Raw genomic sequence first — 17,417 nt, 5'->3', positions numbered from 1 at the left:
AGTCAGGGAGCAAGTACAGCCTTGTACTGGCAAAAAAAGCTGAAACTGACCATAAATCAGTCCCTAGAAGAGGTTCAGTTACAACACTACTTTAAGATGCTGGGACCACATTAACAGTAACTCACAATTTACTGAACCAAAATAAAGGAATGTCCAAATAAATAAATATATATATTGTGTGTGTGTGTGTGTTTATATACATATATATATTGGGTGTGCAGTAGGAATGGCTTAGTCTGCTAGTGTGGGGAATGCAGGTATTTTGACAACTTTAACATGCAGATACTTAAGTAAGCTCTGTTCTGTTTAACTATGCATTTAATTACCATCTTTCCTTTGTAAATGCAGTTGAAAAAATACTGAAATATGGTACTAGTCATGAAGGAATTCTATGGAAAGGATGCTGTGCAACAGTGTTATCCAATTCTGCCAGTGAGGTATGGAAAATAAATCTGCACAAGGTCAAAAATTTGTGTGTGTGTCATATCTCTGTGGTTTTTCAATTTGCAAGAGGATGGGGTTATAAAAAGAGACAAAAGGTAAGACAGTGGATCTTTGAGTGTCTAAGGAGAAAGTGTAGGGTGTGGAAACTTCGTGTGTTGTTGTTTGCTGATGATACTGTACTGTACCGTCAAAAGAGCATGAATGTGAACCGCAAGGCTTGGTGAATGAGTCCAGGGTGAAGGTAAGAAACGCAATTAAAAAATGAATGTAGGTAAGAGTAAAGTTACGGTCGAGGAGTGAGAAAAATGAAGTTGCAACATGCACATAAGACAGCATGGTGAAGAAATGGAGAATGTGAGTGCATCCAAGTACAGTACTTGGGTAGTGTGATGAGTAATGATGATGTTTCAAGGAGGAAGTAAAGTACCTGAATGCATACAGCAGGTTAGAAAGGTTGCTGGTACATTGAAAGCAGTAATAAAAAACAGAAAAGTGAGCAAGGAAGTGAAAAAGTCACTGCATAACAGTACTGTGATTCCCACTGTAACACAGGGAAGTGAAGCTTGGACCCCCGTTGGAAAGAAAGTTTAAATGAGGTGTGTGTGTGTGTGTGTGTGTGGATAAAATGAGAAAGTAAGGAAGCTCTGTGATGCTGCTGAAGTGGATGTGATTTAAGGTTGAAATAATTTTAGTTTGGCCACGTACAAAAGATGCAGAATGGAGTATGTGGGTAGAGCAGAGGAAGAGAACAAGGATGAGATTTAAGGATCATCTGGAGATATGAGGGAGGGGGATGAGAGTTGGAGGGAGGGCCGCCAAATGGCACAGGACAAAGCAGCTTGGTGGTGAATTATATTTCCACCCCTTATGAGACTGAGGGATCTGGCAACGGACTGATAAATAGGCAAACAAGGAAATTTTTTTTGCTTACTTTGAATGAGCAAACTCTATTCAATTACTAGAAGCAAATGCAAGAGTCTTTCCTCTTCCTTCTGCCTATGGGTGACTACACTGAAAGACAAGCCTAATGGTTTCCTGTACACCAGGAAATCATTTACTACACTGAGTGGTATTCTGGTGCCTGGTGGTTTAGTGGGTAATTACAGTGTTCCAATCGGACTGAACCAGTGAAGGATTATATCCACGGTGTGGTTGGGGTTTATTGCTCAAGTAATGCCACTCAGGGATGAGTGAGGCTGGTCACTCTCTTCATAAACGTCACAACCAACTTGCCTAGCCCTGGGCTCCTACGCTCATCATGGGGCAACGTAGGATTGGATGATGGATAGATGGATGGATATTTATTTGTTAAAATGCAACCAATGGATGTAAACACGTAATCCCTATACAGTATAAAAGGATGATGGGAAAGTAGATAATGCTGACTAAGCCATTCTCCACATCAACCATTGTAAGCATCATCATCATCATCACATCCTTAACTCTTCTTCCCATCTCAGGATGGGGTAAGGTATAGTTCAGAAAGCAAAGACAAAACACATGATAATCAGGCATGTCATATAATGAACCACCCAGTATTTTTGAGCACCTGTCTCATATAATGGACTTATTGTATCTGTGATGTACAGGCATGAAAAAAAGTATGCCAACAATATTCTGCCAGCACTACCTTGTATTCAAGATTTATCATTCTTACTCAAAGGGCAGAGTAACATTTATTCCCATAAATTTTAGTGATTGAAACAGACACCTTTTGTGGTAATGATCAGAGAATGAAGCTGCCAGGGTATACTAACATCCCTTAATTCCCTTACAACTCCCCTACAGGAGGATGGTGGACTATGAAAGAACAGTAACTTTGGTCTGCTGCCCAGGTCACATAAAATATTTCAAATAAAACCTTCCACTGGTACATCAGGAGATTTGTCTACATACTTTTGCTCATGCTCAGGACAGAAGTCTTGGTACACATCTTCTTGCCTGTGGTGGCTTAAGGCTGTCCAGTTTTTGGTAACTTTTAGTCATTTTATCTTACATGTGACAACTAATGGAGATTTATTCCTACCTCATAACTATGGTTCCATGAATTTTATGCAAGTGGACATCTGAGTACACTGAGTGACAAGCCAAGTGGCTTTCTGCTACCCAGGATATAACTAACTAAACTTGATGGTAATATAGTCAGACAGACACATGACAGTGCGAGGAGTTACGGTGCTCCAACCAGATGTGACCCATAAGGGATTACATCAGTGAGTTGCTTAGTTTCATGCCTCTTTGTAAAGGACAAACAAAAAATTGGTGAATGAATGGGTAGCTGTGAATATGACGTAACGCAGCTCATAGATGTGTGTGGTTTAAGCAGTAGAAGTAGCAGCAGTTGTAGTTGGAGCTGCAGCGGCACAGCTATGAACTGAAGATTGGGATGGCCAAGAGTTATGGAGCTGTTCAAGGATACTCTTCAGGCCAGTCAGGGTATTCTTCTCGAGATCTGAAGTGGCCAGTGCCCCCCCCTCCCCCTGGCCATGCCAAGAAGACAGAAGCAGCAGGCTAACACCAGCAGCAGCAGAAAACACAGGAATAGGAGTATGAAAACACCGGCAGCACAAGGAACCCCAAGAGCATCAGCAGCAGTAGCACCAATCCCAGCAGCAGCAGTAGTGTTCGTGGTCCCTGAAAAATAACAAGTTTTTAGGAGTTATCCTCAGGTCTGTTCATAAATTAACCCTGTCTGTATCAGAGTTCAATACAGACCTTAAAAACTTCAACAGTATTAGTACTGGAGAGGGTTGCCTTCTTGTGGTGGCACTGGTAGGGCCAGACAAAGGAGTTGTCTATTATATAAACATTCCTCAATCCCATCCCTATCCCTCAACAGAAAAATGATGAACCACAGAAGCGCTGGCCTGCAGCCCACTGGGTTCATGTTCTGATAAGTCTGGGGTTGCAACTGCTAAAACAATTATACCAATTTGATCTACTCAGAGATGTTTTTTGTGGTAATATTAATTTAACGTGAATTTTTTTGTGGAAATGTTACATAAAGTCCAACTGGTACTCCTGCATGACCTGCCAGTCAGCTGCCAGAGCATCCCCTCTGCATCCTGCTGTGAGGGAAATGATGCGCATGCAAAACACGCAATTAGGCAACCCCATCGCCAACTGACACCCGGACGTGCCTTTGACACTGCGAAGGGTCGCCACAGTTTTATTCATTTATATTATATACACTAATAATATGGATGAAGTAAACTTGAAAATATGTAAGTAATGCAGTATGCCTACTACTGTACTGCAGAAGAGGGGGAGGGGGAGGGGGGGGAAGAGTCAGAGTCGCAACCTTATAATTTCCTTGAGTCAGAGTCGAAGTCGGAATTTTTAAAATCCGACTCCACACCCCTGTTTTGCACCATATCAATCTGATAACATCATGCACTAGTAGAGTACCGGTAGTCTATATTCCTACTGAGTAATCCACAATACAATATTTCATTTTTTTTTTTCATCACCTAATCCAGTGTTTCCCCACGAGAAGCATAGGAGCCTGGGGCCAGGCAAGTTGGTCCTGATGCAAGTGACCCTGCCTCACTCATCCCTGAGTGGCATTATGTGAACAATAAACCCCAACTACCCCTTGGTTACAAACCTGCACCAATTCAATCTGACTGGAGCACCTTAATTACCCACTAAACCACCAGGCACCACAATTTGGTTATATGGTTAACACCCAGCATTGTAAGTGGTTTCCTGGTGTACAGGAAACCATTTGGCTTGACACACAGTGTAGTCACACACAGACAGAAGGAAGAGAGGAAAGGGCAAGCATCCGAGAGCAAGGTTGATGATTTTTTAATTTTTGTTAAAAAATACAAAAATCAATTATTATTGTTTTTTCTTTATTCGATTTATTTTATTTTTCTGTTTATTATATAGCTAATATTTCAAAAGCTGTATACTGAATACTGTTAACTTCATGTCCTGTCTATCCACTGATGGTTCAGGCTGAAAGCCACTGCCCAGAATCCAGATACATACCTATTCATGTCCTGTCTGTACACTACTGGTTAAGCTTGAGTTGCCAGTGGTAATCAAGACAGCATATTCCAAAGCTGATTATATTACCACACACAAAAATCTTAAGCTGATATTATTACGACATGGCTTAAGTGACCAAGCACAGCCTACCAAGTCTTATGACTTTGGTTTTTGATTTATGGCTCATTATTTCAGATGTACAAATAATTTTAATATTTATTTACACAAACGTAAAAATATTTTTTCTGTCATACAATGTAGCAATTTCTAATGGCACCAATCTCCAAAATCTCAACATAGCAATTTCTAACGGCACCATTCTCCAAAATCTGCTAACTTAATGCTTAAGTATCTGAGTAAATGAATGCCAACACAAAGTTATACACAACTTAAACCTTCATCCAATCCTACATTGCCCCATGAGGAACATAGAAGCCCAGAGCTAGGCAGTTGGCCCTGACATTTAAGATGAGAGTGACCTGCCTCACTCATCCCTGAATGGCATTACATGAGCAATCAACCCCAACCACCGCTTGGATATAAACCTTCACCAGCTCAAGTCGATTGGAGTGCAATAATTACCCACTAAACCACCAGGTGCCAAAATTTGGTTATATGGTTAACAACCAGCATTGCAAATGGTTTCCTGGTGTATAGGAAACCATTTGGCTTGTCACTCAGTGTAGAGTCACCCACAGGCAGAAGGAAGAAAAAACCCTCAGATCTTTATTTCTGTTAACTTTTAGATTTAAAAAATAAAAAAATAAAATAAAAAATGATTTTTAGCAAAAAAAATAAAAAATAAATAAACAATGATTTAATCACGATTAAATCAATTTGATTTAATCAATGCCAACCCTGTCCGAGAGCAGCACTACACCGTGTGAGTGGATGGTGAGCGCCCCCACCTACCACTCATACTGCAGACTAACAGTCACTGGTAAAGTATGATGTACAGTTGCGTTCATGATTCCCTGGACACATCTGAGGGTATCTGGCATCCTGTTACTACACAACGTAGTATTAATCTATGAATGAAGGCAACAATTTATTGTGTCGTACCCACTGATTGGTTACAGAGGCTCAGTTCCATTGGTTAGGTATGAGAATAAAAAATTACATTCTAAGCATATCTAGAGTGTATTGCGTGATATTGTCAGTATAATGGTAGTGATATCACATGATTCAGTTGTACTCAGTAGATGTATCAGCATTATTTACATACATCTACAGTTGGTTAAACTGTAGTAATATGAGGAACAGCAGCCAATGGCAACCTTTGTCTTTTTTTTTTTTTTTTTTTTTTTTTTTTTTTTTTTTTTTGTGTGAGGAAGAAGGAACCAAAGGCAACGAGCCCACAGAACTGTTCCTTCCAAGAGAAAAACAAAATACAAGACAGAGCCAAATTCAAGATCTATTCATTTTGAGATGCCTGGACACACTGCGTTTGAAAGACTGGAGATCATAAAAAGCAGGAAATACAGACAGAGGGACACAGTTCCAGAATTATAACACATATTAGATCGCTACCAATGGAAAATAAGTAATAATTTTTACAATTATGAATCAAATTATAAAAATGCTAGTGTGAAAAGAACCGACGCTGCTCTTCGTGAAGTTCCAACACACACACACACACACACACATACAGGGTTCCGTTATACAGTAATTGCATGAAATGATGCAGTGCTCCTTAGGTCAAACAGTATTAGGACACAGCAACAGAGGACTGAGGCACATGTTAAACATCAGTTAGCTATGCAGAAACAATACTTTAACTTAATTTGGTCAATATGAATTCTTTTTCGATCCTCTGAAGCGAATCCAACTAGATGTAACATAGGTTGCTGTTCCTCATATTACTACAGTTTAACCAACTGTAGATGTATGTAAGTAATGCTGATTCATCTACTCAGTACGACTGAATCATGTGATATCACTACCAATATACTGACAATATCATGCAATACACTCTAGAGATGCTTAGAATGTAATTTTTTATTCTCACAATGGTAACCAATGGAACTGAGCCTCTGTAACCAATCAGTGGGGACAACACAAATTGTTGCCTTCATTCATAGATTAATACTACTATGTTTAATAAGAGGATGCCAGATACCTCCAGATGTGTCCAAGAAATCATGAATGCAACTGTGTATAAAATCATAATCATCATCACCTTCCAGTGCTCCTTTCCCATCCTAGGGTAGGGTGAGGAGTCACAATGTCCAGACAACCCAAGTTTGCCTAATTCAATCAGTCACACTTCCATTCACTCATCATTCAAGCCCCTGGAATCCTGGCTCTATCTGATCCACCAAAAACTTTCACCACATTCAATTGTTTCACATAAACGTATCCGATCTATGACAGAAAACTACTAAGCCTTTAGAAACAAACTTCAGGTACATCTTAAGTTTACATACTCCTAACCCAACTTACCAACTTACAAGGCTCTTGGATCTGTAGGAACATGAAGCTGCGGACGAAGAAAGCCCTGGGCACACACATTTTCCTACCTGTCTCTCTGAACATATGGGGATGTTTGCAACAGTGTACTGAGTCATATATCCTTGTTTTAATATTACTGAGTACAATCAATCAGCCTAACCCGTTTTTCCCATCTCACAATGGGTAGCAAATACTCATCATCATCATCATCCGGATCTCCTTTCCCACCCAAGGGCAAGGTGAATAGCAATGTCCAGTCCCAATCCCCATGCCCAATCCAATGGGCCACTCGTCAGTCATGCCCCCAGAATCCTGGCTCCATTGGATACGCCAAAAAACATTCACCATGTTCTGCAGCAAATGTTAAAATATTATAGTGAAGAAGTGACCTTCGTTTATATCCTTTATAAAGGCTCCAACATGCTTGCATGCATTGGCCTTGGTCACCTAATGGCGGTTTTCCATGCTACTCAATCTCTGGCAGCCTCCCCATTCAGTCTCCTATCCCTCGGGTCACACTCTATGAAATTCTTACCCATAGCGGAGTGTTAATGGTGATGTATATGATGAAGACAACTCATCCAGTGTTGCTGTTTGAGTTGTACTATGGCTCAGTGATGCTTCTACCCCTCAACCCATATCGTTTTCATTAATGTCTTCAACCGGCCACCAACCTGTCTTCATATCTGGTTCCCTGTCTGGCCATCAATCTTCCACTTTCACAATCCAGGGCTCCACAAGGTTCTTCATCTCTGTCTATTCTCAGCATCTCCACTGTCCAAACATCCTCCACTCTGAAAGCAACATTGCAGTGAGAAATGACATCATCATCATCTAATCCTGCGTTGTCCCATGAGGAGTTTAGGAGCCTGGGGCTTGGTAAGTTGGTCCTGACATATAAGAGTGACCAGCCTCACTCATCCCTGAGTGGAATTACATTAGCAATAAACCCTAACCACCCCTTGGATATACACCCGTACAGGCTCAATCCAATTGGATTCCCTTAATTAGCCTACCCACTAAACCACAAGGTGCTTTAATTTGGTTATATGGTTACCACTCCGTGCAGTAAATGGTTCCCTGATGTAAAGGAAATCATTTGGCTTGTCACTCAGTGTAAAGTCACCCACAGGCAGGGGGGAAAAAAAAAAAAAAAAAAAAAAAAAAAAAAAAAAGACAGAGGAGGGAGTGTTGTCACCTGTTGGCAGAAGGAAGAGGAAAGAATAGAGACAGAAGAGGACAGAAGGAAAGATGCAAGGAAGAGAGAAAAGGGCAGCCACCCAAGGGCAGCACTACATTGAATAAGTGGATGGTGAGTGCCCCCACCTACCACTATGCACAACCAAATGTATCACAATTACTGTTAGAATGACAGCTTAACATCACAGAATGAAATAAATCACACCATGCAGTAAACACTCTCCATGTACATTTACTCTCACACTCAATGTACAACTACATGTACTCATATATCTGATACTGTAGTAAAGTGAAAAGACTGCAGCTACAAAAAATAAATAAAAAATAAACAAACAATATCTTAATACTCTCAACACTTTAAACCTTACAAAGCAGCCTGTCAAATGTTCTGCCCCTGCCATTTCACTGGAGGATTTCCAAGAGGGGGCACGATGATGACTGATACAACATACTCTCTTACAGCTCCAGTGCTATTGCAGGACAACAATATAGATTCACTGCAAACTACCAACACACTGGAACTGCACTCACGGGATCCTACATCCCAGAGAGAATTATATGGGACTGTTTTTTTTCCTTTTTCTAAATCATTTCCCTTTCTGGCTCTTTCAAAACTTCACCTTAAATTATGGGCATTATAAGTTTGCCACTCTGACATTTACAATCTGAAGTTTCCTCCCATGCAATACAAAATACAGGTCAATTGACAAGACTTTATACTGTATGTTATGTGGCCTGAAGGTTAATGAAGAAAAAGATATTCCAAGAATAACAAGTCTCAATGTTACATAGCATGGAAGAGGAGAAAAAAAAAAAATGCAAGGAATCATACAACAGCAGGAAGTTACCAGAACAGTGACTGACCACTCAAACCAATATTTATACTTAACACTGTAATGAGTTGTATAAAAAGTTCGCATTGCCTAGAGGCAAAGCGGGGATCCTCTCTTTGGCTCAGTGGTAATGTGTGCGATTATGATGCGCGAGGGCCTGAGATCAAATCTCGGTCAGTCCAGTGTTTTTAATTTCTTAAGTTTCAGTTTGGTTATTACATTGTTAAGAATAACATGTCTCAGTATGTTACATGGCATGGAAGAGGAGAAAAAAAAAGGCAAGGAAACATAAAACAGCAGGAAGTTACCAGGACAGTGCCTGACCACTCAAACCAATATCCATACTTAACACCACACCCAAGCCATTTACCCTCACATTCACAGATGAATGAATCGACTGTTGTTCTAAAAACTGTTCTCTGCTTGAGCAAAAAAAAAAAAAAAAAAAAAAAAATACGTTTAGTGCTGCTGTGATTTTCTGAGAGAGAGAGAGAGAGAGAGAGAGAGAGAGAGAGAGACTGACTGCTTACGAACCCTCTGGACACTTACCATTTTACTTCACAAACATTAGGGATGTGCTGATAGTATCGGTATCAACAGCATCGGCCTTTTTTTTTTTTTTTTTTTTTTTTTTTTTTTTTTTTTAAGTATCAGTATCGGTAACGGTAAGGTAAAAATACGGCCGATACTCTGATACTTTTCTGGTTTATCATGTGATTCAAGACACTCATGTTTCATGACACTGATAAACAGATGGTTATGATATACTATACTACATTACAATTACATGTACGATGTAACATTATCATATATTACTGTATATATAGATTACTATATTGCTCCTGCATTAACAACACTCACATTATCAGCATCAAATAAATCAATATCAAATAAATAAAATCAAAATAAAAAAGTATCGGTAACGGCAAAGTATTGGCCATTTGTTAGTATCGGAGTATTGGTATCGGCTGTAAAGTGGGTATCGGTATCGGCCGACATCTTGGTATCAGCACATCTCTAACAAAAATATAAACAAAAATTATTCCACACAGATATGGACAGTAACCCATAAGATGGTTGCCTAGGTAGGTCTGTCAACCTGGCCATAACCAGTCACAGCAACCAGTATTTTGCTACTGTACCTCCACCAATAAGATGCACTTGCCAATGCCACACCCAACCAACTAACTACTCACCTGTGGGTAAATACATCACCATCATCATCATTACCACCACACTCAGCCAACCAATCACCTATAGGTAAATTTCAACAGTGAGAAACAAATGCAACAAAAGGTCATTTTCTGTTATTGACCTCTTCAATCTGGTGATGTATTTATATTTATCATTCATTCATCATCCTATCATATTTCATTTTTATTTTTTTCTTGCTGCTACCAGATTAAATTTTTTCCAGCTTAGTAGTATACCCTAATAATGGAGGGGTTAATGAAGGCTATATACTGTATTGCTGACCAGTCCAAGTCTCTCCGTATCTGAATATAATAGTCTAAACACACACAAATCTCACCATCTCACACCAACAGCTGGCACATTGTGAGTATATTTAACACGGCTCCTTATCAGAGCTATATATATAAAAAAAAAAAAAAGGGGGGGGGGGGGCATTATCATTCAGAACTTTTCCCATTTAAGGACAGAGTGAGGTACAGGGTATAGAGGACAGGAGAAATATGAGAAGTATGAAAACTAACCAAAGACTGCCCAATTAAATAGGCCATACACTTTCACTGATCATTGATGCACTGAAATCCTACTTTCATCACAGAAAAAAAAAAATAATAAAAAAAATATATTTTCATTCATTCATCATCTAACCCAGTGTTGCCTCAAGAGGACCATAGGAGCCTGGGGCTACGCAAGATGGTCCTGACATTTGAGATGAGTGACCTGCCTCACCCATCCCTGAGTGGCATTACATGAGAAAACCCCAACCACTCCTTGGATATAAACCTGTACAGGCTCAATCCGAATGAAGCACCTTAATTGTACACTAAATCACCTAGTGCCATAGTTTGGTTATATGGTTACTACCTGGCACAGTAAATAGTTTCCTGATGTACAGGAAACCATTTGGCTTGTCACTCAGTGTAGAGTCACCTGAACACAGAAGGAAGAGGAAAGAATGAAGGAAAGAAAGAAAGAAGGGGAAGGATGGAAAGAAGGAAGAGAAGAAAGGGCAGGAACCTGTTAACAGCATTACATCGAGTAAGTGGTTACATTAGATATAAAACTAAAGGGTAATTTTTAAAATATATTAAGAAACGCAAAATACAAATAAGAATCAGAACACTGTGAAGTCAGTGCTGTTCTTATTTGAACTATAAAAATAAATAAATAAATAAATAAATAAAAATAAAAACAAAAACCATGAGCAGTAACTCCGTACAATAGCTTGGCTAATAAGTAGCCTATGCCCTGTACACTTAAAAATACTCCCTTACATCCTCCTCAAGATAGGATAAACATGCTACAATAATTCTGCAGACATAAGCACTAACCCATCATGTGGTTGCCATGGCAGTGAGTTCACATCCAGGCTACTCATGTTCATCATTCTTCTGTTGCTGCATCTCCACCAATCAGATCTATACCAGCACGGTCAGCCAACCAATCACCTGCAAATAAATATCGAGTTGGAATCATTATCATCATCATAATCATCACCATCACCACCATCACAAACAACCAATTAGCTGTGGGTACATCTGAAATGGGAAACAAATGGGTCAAAGGGTTAGTGATTTCTTCATCTATTCAATTCAGTTTTTTATTACTCTTGCTGCTACTAGACGATTTTTTCCAGCTTAGGGCAGTGACAATGACTGGTTAACCCCCTGAAAACGGTGATTTTTTTCTGCTCTTGCTGATATATATATATATATATATATATATATTTTTTTTTTTTTTTTTTTTTTAGTGCTCAACTAATGATGGGATTAATGAAGGATATATACAACCTCTCCAGTTAGTCTTTGTTTATATAAAAACTATCCTGATAAGTTTTAAAAATGTCAACAGACTGAAAAGAAATTAATCCTGGCAGCATATCAGCCATCATTACCATCAAAGAGCAAAAACAAGTACAAAGATGTAAACTTCACATGCACACTCAAATATTTATTTCTTGTGCCCAGTGTTTTTCTGCCACCAGAGAAATTGTATTTAGCCTTAAGGAGATCTAGTTGTAATACGGTTATGACCACATTTAACACCTTAAAAAAAAATAAATAAAAAAAAAAATAATAATAAAATGCCACCCGAGTGAAGGGAATAATAATTACCAACACATCCAGGTTTCTAATTACAGTACAGTACTATATAAAGCCAACCTCTAATATCCCTTTCAGGCACAGGGGCCTCAAGTTGGACTACCAATCCTTGATACTTAAGGAATAATGACTACCAGTACATTAAGAGTATATGACAGCCTTCCTTGATAGTAATGATATACGACCTTTTGGGAATCTCACTCTAACAAGAGCATTCTAAAAGCCTGTCCACACGCCAGGCACTGCCCACTAAGCACATTTCTCTCGTGTCTTTAGCAGTGTTACCAGATGGAGGAGTTCCCAGCAGGCCCCACACTGTTGGGCAATGCCTGGCAGGCTGTGCCCTCACCGGGCAAAGTCTGTCGCGCATGCCTGTGATTTTCTCCACCTTGCTGGGTAGATGGTTAGGCAGTCCACGTCGGGCAGTAGCCAACAGGTGGTCAGGAAGGTCTGAGTGCGGTCTCACCATGCGCAGCACAGCGGAAAGGAAAAAAAATAGCGTTGTGCGGGGTAAACTTGCAGTATGCTTTAAAAAGAACAAGGAGAAGTGAGCGTAGAAAGGTATATGGTGTAAAGAGTGGTTGCACTGAAGCAGAGAGTTGGGAGGTCATATGACCATATTATGTGAACTCCAAGATGGACGTGAGCATTTTTTTTATCCACTACCAGTACTGTACATGAGAATGGATATAAACGCTTTTTATACACCCGACAATGTGGACAGGCCCGTTTATGAGGCTGAGAGTGCTAAGTGAAGGGTTGCATCACATGACCACTGTTGTTCAGAAGACAGGATAGACGTGTTATTCTGCCATCAAACCAGCAAGCAAGGGCATTTTGATGGTTTGCCCGTGGTTTCCCCGCTTATGATGTCATCTCCGCATGTGCCTGCCACCCACCTTCCAAACATGTGTATTGGAACAGGATTTGGTAACGATGTTTGCCTGTCAGGCACTGCCCGATAGTGTAGACAGGCCTTAACAATAAGATCAAGGGAAATAAATTTAAATACAGTAAACCCTTCCTAAATTGAATAGTCTGCCAGTATCCAGAGCAACATAAACATGCTAGCATAGTGAATGGGTTACAGAATGCTGTTTAATTATATCCTTCACTATGAAACATGTACCCTGAGCTTAATAAAGTAGTACTGTATAGTGATAACAATAATAATACTGTACTGCAAATGCTAAAAATGTTGTCAGGAGGTTCAGACGACGTATGGGTACGTTGCAACGATTTGCATTTGCCAGTCCCGGCGACGTACCAGTACGTCGTGCAATTGCAAGGTCGCTAATTTGCACAATTTTCAATTTTCGCACATGATTTTTCATATGTATACACGGGACACCTTCCTCTATTCCTGTACAAGATACCAAGCAGGGACAATGCCTTACACTGCATAACCTCCCCCTTCCCCCCCTCATGACATTGTCTTGGCAAAGGACCTGTTACCAGTGACCTGGCTAGTAAAGTTACTCAGGGCCAGAGTGATTCCCCAATCGATGACAATGTGGAGGACAATGTTTACAGAGCATTAGAAGAAGAAACAGCCAGAAATAATGATCAGGTAGTGTGGCAAAAATAGGTCAGGTATGGTGATTAGTTAGTGAGTGAAACAATGCTTATAATGCCTTTATTACTGCTTGAAAACCAATATACTGTCATACTACATATACATTCGTACCAAGTAAATAAATAAATACCGTTTATGAGTGGATAAAATAGTTACCCTCCCATAGAACTCGTTTTCTTTGGTGCCAGCATGTTAGAAAACCCACTCAGGTAAGGAGGAACTCCTACCTGGATTGGGCACTTTAAACCTCAGGTGAGCAATTTCTCTATGAATTTTCGATGTTTCTCACCAAAAGCGAAGGTTTTAGCCCAAAAAAAAAAAAATCGAAAATACCTCGGGACTGGGGGATGTCGGAGGTGCGGAAAACCTCGGGACGTGACGGGTTAACTACATAAGATGTGTAAATGCAAAATGCTGGTGTAGTTACAAAAGACATAACACTAAGGATAAAAACAAAAATACTGAACATAAAAGTGAAACATTAATACCAATACTTGAAAAATCAGAAGCAATGTGAGAGAGGGGGATGTAAGTTGGGAGGAGGGCAGTGAACTGGTAGGGGGCAAGGCAACATGTTGGTGTTTTGTTTGTGGACACCCTTTACAAGATTAACCCATCACGTCTGAGGGTTGTTTTCACCACTCAAACCATCAGCAGGTGTTTTTATTAAAAACCAGTTATTTAAACAATAATTTCTCAGCTAAAACTATAATATTATAGTATAATATAATAAAATGCTATACCGGTAATTATAATTATAATACAACACCAATAATACTACAAAACACTAGATCACGTATGCATATCACCTGGACATCCCCAGGTCGTCACGTATACATGCCACCTGGACGGGATGGGTTAAGGCCCGTGTCCCATATTCAAGTTCATCTTCGAGAACGGCCAGGATCACCACAATCTTACCCTTGAGGTATGATCTTGGTGAAATGCTACGATCATACCTCAAACAGTAGGCCTAAACGGCCATTTCACGACACAGTCACGTCAATGCTAAGACAAATGACGTTACTGTCACGACATGTCACATTCTCCTCATTGTCGGCCTCGTGCCGACAATTTTTGAACATTCCAAAAATTGCCGTAGTGCGCCAAGAACCGCGAAGAATGACCAAGTTCTCCATGTCAGCAGTATGCCATCGCTAAGCCAAGCCACATTACTCATGATGACATGTGGCGACACACGAAGACATGAAGATCATGGTGTGTAGTGGGAAAGTTCCTGAGAGTGGGACAGACATAGGGCATCTGGATACAGTATAGATAGAAATATGGTAATTATTCAGAACAGCCATGTCTCTATGGGTCAGGTTAGGTTTGCCAGAATGATACACTAATTCAGACTGGTTTAGGTTATGTACTCTTCTTTTCCAGACAATACTGAATGATATCTAACCACAATGCTGGATGATACCTAACTTAACCATAATATAGGATGATACATAACCTGAACTATAGAGGCAGGCTTCCGTAATCATTACCTTAAAAATACAGAAAAGCATAAAAATAGGGGGAAAAAAATGTATGAATAAAATAGCAATGACTAGCTGGTACCAGTGAAATGAAAAATTTAATTCCCACCATAACCAGGAACAAAATAAAATCAATGTACTACAAATACAAATCAAAATCCAAAACAAGTACAAGAGACAAATTTCACAAAATAAATAAATAGAAATAAACGTCACTACAATGAGGAAAAGTATCGGATAACAAGTCGTGGTCTGAGCTGCCTGTTAACACTACTCAGCCAAAGCTCATGCAGCCACCTTGTAAGCGATAACATTTAACCTGGCTGTGTTCCTGTTGCTGAGAAAAATAAAGACCTTCGGCATAATTTAATATCATCACTATGAAGGCATTTCTAACCATAGAATTTACGAACACTTACCGTACACATGCCCATCTAACCGCAAAGATTTCAAAGATTAATCCTAAAATCCCAACTGAACCCCATCATGATATGCAAAAAATACAAATAAAATTTATGAGAACAATCCATTTATATTTAACTACTGAAACTTAAGAAAGATACATTTCAATAACATTATTACTTCAGTTGCATGTATAACTACAATAATTTCAAATATCTATAAAGAAATCTCAATTCAACACTTTTAACACCCAAATGCAAATAATACAATAGCTCCAGTAAGAAAAAGCATTTTTGGCACACTACATAACATTCCTATCCCAGTGTATCGAATTACTGAGAACACAAACATTCCAATTAGCACTAAAGCAAACTTTGGCAAATTACCTAATATTATACTACTGAACTAAAAATACAGGCACCCAAAATCGGAAGAGAAATTTCAAGTCACCATCCTCCACACCAGCATCATCACGACCCATCTCTCTTCCCTTTGTCCTCTCACTCTTCCCTTATACTTCCACACCACCCTCATACAATCGTGATCGTCCTTATAAAAGCAAAACATCCAACACACACTTACCATCGTGAATATTTCTAATTTTCTCCGCCCCTTCTCTGGACCCCTCAATCTTTGTGATGAACGCGACATAACGGCGTCTTAGGTACGGGTCCCGTAATAAGTTTTAAAGTGCTTAATCTCCAATTAGCACTATTTCATTAAATTGATAAACCGGCATAACAAAAAAAAAAAAAACGCATTTATCTGCGTCAAAAACTTATGAAATTATAAGATAACTGTTGTAGTACAGTATTACTGCCAAACTATAACACAACCAGGATTTAAAGTACGCAAACGTTGCCCGAAATACCTGAAATTTTTTTTTTCGAAATCACATTCAAATGACATCATTTCACAACAACATATAAATTACTAAATATATTTGCTTGGGTGGATTAAAATCCGACGTTTTATGTAACCCGTTATTCTGCTATGCGGACATTCTACAGAAAACTACTCACCAAAAGTTTTTAACATTCTATCACCCTCGCCTGAAAATTAATACTGGGACTGAATACTGCCTAGGTTTGGGCTTCAACCTCAACACTCAAAATGAATGGAAGGACTAGAATTATTCTACACTTATTCCATGTTACCAACTACAGCTTATTTTATAACACCTGTATTCCACTGCATATTATTTTGGTGATGCCACATATGGAACAAGTGTCTAATTCCATATTACTCCTTCTTAGGTGTAATTAGAGCCTATCGCCGACCAGCATACGGGGAGATGACCAGTCTTCTCTCCATGGTAATATTAATGTACTGTATATACTGGTATTATATACTCCTTAGTTTACGTCCACCTTGGCCGATTAGACACAATGCAGTCATTTGAGATGAACACATACCACTACCTCTTCAGAGTCGCAGCAATATAAATTCTGGAAATTGTAGTGCCACTAAAATGTAAAGGCGGCGGCTATGGATAACACCATGAGGCACACACAAGTTAATTATTGACTTAGTGAGCAACTTATAAATTATTTCCCAAGTTAATGATATTGAGTGGACCTAGACTGTGATAGGTCCCCAAGAAAATTAATAATTGCGGTACATATTACGAATAGGTAATTTTATACAATGACGGGGAATCGTCCAAACGGGGAATCGTCATGTTTTGATGGAGAATGAAGAACCGATAGAGAAGATAGAGAAGATCAGCGTCCCC

At 39.3% G+C, this 17,417-nt stretch overlaps 1 long non-coding RNA gene across 2 annotated transcripts in view; it reads right to left on the bottom strand.

The window, feature by feature from the left end:
• Positions 1-16,318, bottom strand: part of LOC145406081 (uncharacterized) — a 30,563-nt gene extending 14,245 nt beyond the window's left edge. Inside the window, exons 1-4 of one of the 2 annotated variants that reach the window (XR_013898501.1) lie at positions 16,265-16,318; positions 11,447-11,563; positions 7,427-7,685; positions 1,674-3,078 (exon numbers count right to left, since the gene is read on the bottom strand). This is a non-coding gene — a long non-coding RNA (uncharacterized LOC145406081). Of the gene's footprint in view, positions 1-1,507; positions 3,079-7,426; positions 7,686-11,446; positions 11,564-16,264 lie in introns of those variants that run through there. The other variant, XR_013898500.1, reaches the window with a different exon arrangement.
• Between the last annotated feature and the right edge of the window lie 1,099 nt (positions 16,319-17,417).

This window comes from Coenobita brevimanus, chromosome 69 (assembly GCF_032717465.1).
Source record: "Coenobita brevimanus isolate Jiangsu-jjx chromosome 69, ASM3271746v2, whole genome shotgun sequence".
NCBI lineage: Eukaryota > Metazoa > Arthropoda > Malacostraca > Decapoda > Coenobitidae > Coenobita > Coenobita brevimanus.
Note: the sequence above shows the minus strand (reverse complement) of the source record. Positions and strands in the feature narration are given on the sequence as shown.